The sequence below is a fragment of the Rattus rattus genome, chromosome 14, assembly GCF_011064425.1.
Source record: "Rattus rattus isolate New Zealand chromosome 14, Rrattus_CSIRO_v1, whole genome shotgun sequence".
Classification (NCBI taxonomy): domain Eukaryota; kingdom Metazoa; phylum Chordata; class Mammalia; order Rodentia; family Muridae; genus Rattus; species Rattus rattus.
This window is the reverse complement of record NC_046167.1, coordinates 12,412,678-12,417,677: the sequence shown is the minus strand read 5'-3', so window position 1 is coordinate 12,417,677 and position 5,000 is coordinate 12,412,678.

Below are 5,000 nucleotides of genomic sequence, written 5' to 3'. Positions count from 1 at the left end.
GTGTGTGTGTGTGTGTGTGTGTGTGTGTGTGTGTGTGTGCATGCGTGTATATGTGTGTGTATCTATGTGTATGTGTATGTGCATGTGTGTATATGTGTGTACATGTGTATGTGTGCATGTGCCTGTGTATGTGAGTGTGTGTATGTATGTATGCGTGTGTGTGTGTGTGCGCGCACACACACACATGCAATAGCCATTCACAGGAAGGCTCCTCTACCAGGTCCTCCTGGGATCACTGTTTCCACTGCTCTGGTCCTTGGTCTGCAGACGCCTTGCCTCCCACAACTCTCTTGATGTTCTTCCAGCCAGGCCAGGACTGTTGCCTGGATTCTCCTAGGTACAGAGACAGTTGCACCTTGCCAGATCATCAAGAGAAGGATGTGTGCATCCTGTCTAGTGTCTCTCCAAAGAGTCACGTCCTACTCTCTCCCAGACTTGGAATTACGGTCCTCCTACTAGAAGGTCAGGAGGGCTTTTCCTTTTGAATAAGATGAGCCTGTGTCATCTTGAATCTGGGCCTGGAGCCCACACAGCTGAGTCTTCAGGGCAAAGGGAGGCAGCGTGCCAGGCCCTGCAGCAGGGGCAGGAGCCTCTGACCTCTGACCTCTGACTTAGACGAACCACTTCAAGGCAAGACCTTTGTCCCATGTTTCAGCCCTAATCCTAGGACTTGGTTTGAAACCCAGAATTGTCCTCTGTGTAGGCCTCCTAACCAGCTGGGTGGGAACTCCAGGATGGGGGTGAGGTGCCAGCTGCCCACCGCAGTCCTTGGAAGTCACCTCAGTTACTGGAAAGGCAGGGAGACTTCAGTGGGGCATTGCAGCCAGGGCTGCAGCTTCCAAGAGGGCAAAGGGGCCCCCATGCATCTAGCCCCATTCCTATTATGATACAGACACAGTGTGACCTCTGGCCCCTCTAAGCATCTTGGCACAAATGACGACAATTCTGCCAGTGTCCATAAATGGCATTGCTGACATTTCTTTCCCGTCCTGCTGGGATGTGCCGGCATCAAAGAACACAGTGTTTCCTGCCTTGGGAGGCTCTACGGTTTGCCTAAGCTAGTTGCTATTTTTGTAACTTTTTTCTGGGAATAACTAACTACCTTCTGTGCCTTTAGGCCAGATTGTAAAAAGAACACCTCGCCATTCCTTTAAAACCTTCCCCCACCCCTCCACCCAGTCATCCACCTCCTACAGCCTTAATTCTAGGAATGATCTGCTATTTCTAAAAATCAGATCCAGTCACGGGTGGGGGTACACACCTGTAATCCCAGCACTCGGGAGGTAGAGGCAGGAGGAGCTGGAGTGCACGGTGACCCTGGGCTAAACAGTCTGAGGCCAACCTGGACTACATAAAACGTCACACAAACAAACACATCGGTTCCACAGGATCTCAGATTTTTGATCCTTGGATTTCAGATTCCACGAAGCAAGGCTTTGGTGAGAAGGAAAGAAGCACGGAAAAGGCTAAGCACCTTGAACCTGGGCGTGGAACGGCTCTAAAAGGCCCCAAGGACTGCTGGGAACTGGGTAGTTGCTACATTGTAGCAGTAAGGGCTTCCACTTTCGTGGAGACCCAGGCTAAGGCACAGAAACTGTCCTCTGTGGCTGGGGAGTGGAGGGGTGGGGGGATGGGGATATAGGGGGTGCAGTGGGGGGTTAGGGGTGGGGGTGTTGACAGCTGAGATCAGTCCTTAGGCTTCAGATCTCATACAGATCACTTGCCTCTGAGGCTTCAGCCTGTGATGGTTCAACATAGGAGATCCAGATGAGCCATGACTCTTCTCAGGGTCATCAAGGAGCCTGACTGACTGAGATCATAGGCTTAGCACATGCCTGGCTCACACCTCCATCGCCACAGACATTGCCCACACCACAATAGGGATGTCCCTCACAGCCCTGGGGACCTGAGGCAAGACCTGAAGTGACAGCCACAGCAGGATAGAGAGCTCTGGCATTCCACAGAGGTCTCCATCTAGCATGCGGCCTGTGGCTCCTGGCTCCCGGCTTAGAGACACAACCAACTGGCTTAGATTCCACAGGGGACTGAGCTGCAGGGCTTGCCCACTTTCTAAAAATATGAGTCCTGAGTTTATTTTCCTTCTCTGGGGCTGGATTCGTTCGCCTGGCTTCCTGCTCAGAAACCCAACATTGGACAAAGCACACATCTGAGCTCACACTTCCAGCCTGTCCCCTTTCTTGGCACTCTCCCGACACAGCAGCTCTCCCTACAGCCTCTCTTCTAGGTCTCCTTCCTAGAGGCAATGCCAGCCCACCTCTCCCAGAACACTAGGGAACTGTGTGGCCGGCAATATATCCCTAACGTACTATTTCTTCACTCTGTAGACCGGGGTGGCCTGAAACGCAGATCCACCTGCCTCTCCCCTGAGTTCTGGGATTAAGGCACGCACCCCAAGTCTGGCAGAGTGTGGATCTTTAGAGGCCTTTTGTAAGATTCTAACGCACGGCCGGAAAACAGAAGGTGTATCCCTCTGCCAAGAACAAAGTACCCTAAAGTGCTGGCCTACAGTATGTTTGAGGTAGAGGCCCCATTACACTTACCTTTGCAGCCACAATATACCTAATGTGGCATCTGGCACATAGTAGGTACCAAAACCTGCTATTACGTTGAATCGTCGTGAAAGAATAAACATATTACAGTAAGAGTCTATTACTCTCTGAGCCAGGATGTGGCTCGGAAGGCAGGGACACAGGGAAAGACTTGGAGACAGAGTCAAAGTAGGCTGAGGCCATTTTGAGGAGCCGAGTGTGACCCTAGAGGGGGATGGTCAGTGGAGACATCTTCCTTCCTTGTCTTCTCCGACAAGGGCCAGGCTGTGATTCCCACATCTCCCACACATGATCTCTGGGTTTCCCTCGAATGGACTAAAAGGTTAGGTGTTGGTTGTGGCGGCTCATCATGGATTCATCCTACTAGCATTCGCGCCCCTACTGTGTGATGTTCTGGGAGCTGATCACATAATAGTGAGCTTCCAATTCAGGCCTGCAGCTGATTTTGAGATGTGACCATACTGCAAAAGGTTAAATGTGGTACTGCAGAACCAAAGGCGGGGGAGATGACCAAGTTGATAACTAGGACAAAGTCAGAGCTGCTAGAACGAAAAGGCAGGCAGAGTGAGCTCGGGCAAAAGGAATCACACTGACCAAGACCAGAGTAGGTCAAGAAAAGGAGGGTGTGTGAGAGACAGCGGCCTGTACTGTCACTGGACAAACACTGCCCATGAGTGACGAAGGGCCTATAGAAGAGCCATAGTCCTTGACCACTCTCCAACAACCCAATAGTCACTCAACAAACAGCACCATTCAGTACACTGGGGAGACCATAAAATAGAAGAAAAAAAAAAAAGTCCGGCTCTTGAACTCGCTACTATGTGAAGGGTGGGGAGAGGGCTGTGACCAGCACATAGGTGGAATTCCTCACGGGGCAGGTGGGTGGGGCCCAGGAGTGGAGGGACAGTGTCATCACAGGCAATTAGGTGTTGGGAACGAGCCAAGTCAACTCTCAAGTCTCTCCACGCTGGAACTCTGTGACCTCAGCCAGAGGGTTTCAACATCCCTGCTGGCAATTGAAGAAAAGAAAATGCCCAAGCTTCCTGGGAAGGCACAACATATAAAAAATACTGTATGTGTTACACCATAGGGTGCTATGCCGGCCCCACCATGGAGTACCCATGGTGCTCCTCCGTGATTTTCTGTACTCCACCACACTGTAACACTGATTAGAAAATGTTTGGGGAAGTGAGCCAAGGTTTATGCATCTGGGAACAAGGAGCCCCGTTTGTTCAACTCTGTGTTGGGGGTCTCAGTGCCATGATGTGAGAATGCCAGTTCTAAAACTGGTTCTTTCTTCTCTGTCCATCTGGCGCCCAGGTTACATCCCGGCAAGCGGTGAATGGCAGGCAGGGAGGGGCCTGTGGGCCAGGCTAATAACACTTAATGGGAGCCGGAGTCTCAGACCCAGACAGCAGCCACACTGGCTGATCCTCTAATGACAGAGGACGTTTGGTGGGCGCGCCTCCTCCTGTGTGGATTGGCCGCCTTCAGAGCAATCGTCATCGGAGAGTCCTGATCAGACCTGAAACAGGGCCTTGAACAAAACTTACCTTAGGTTCAGATTTTACTTTTGAACGCTTGTTTAAAACATGCGTCCTTTTTAATAATTCATGGGTTTGTATGTCGCTATGCGCACACGCGAGTTCGGATGCTCATGACGTCTAAAAGGGCGGGGCGTGCTGGATCGCCCGGAACGGAAGACGCAGGCAACTATGGGCTGCGTGACTTGAGTGCAGAGAAACAAACTGGGGTCCTCTGCAAGAACCCACTCCTGACCCCAAGCCAAACCGCCAGCCCCTCGTTTTATAATTTTGAACGTGTGGGAGGAGAAAATGCCAGGAGGTAGAAACTGGTATATCTGTGAAAATAAAGATGAACTTGGGCCAGGCCCTGCCACAAACATGCCGGGCACCCAGCCTGGCCCAGGTCACTTCCCATCTCTCTACTCTTCGTGGGACTAGCCAGGAGCAATTGGACCATGCTATGATAAGAAAAACCCCGCTAAGGTCTCTGTGGTTTAACAAAATGAAGTTCATTTTCCTTACAGCCATTCTTGTAAGACTCCTTCTCCAATGGACACGGGTACTAGCCTGTGGTTTGATGCGGTCCTCCCAAATCCATGTATTAGAAATTTTACCCTGGGCTGGAGAGATGGCTCAGTGGTTAAGAGCACTGACTGCTCTTCCAGAGGTCCTGAGTTCAAATCCCAGCAACCACATGGTGGCTCACAACCATCTGCTATAAGATCTGATGCCCTCTTCTGGTGTGTCTGAAGACAGCTACAATGTACTCATATATAATAAGTAAATAAATCTTTAAAAAGAAAAAAGAAAAGAAAGAAAATTTACCCCTAGTGTAACAGTGCAGGAGGTGGGGCCTCCTGGAGATTGTCCCAGTCAGAAGGATGACCCCGACTGTAGTCTTGTT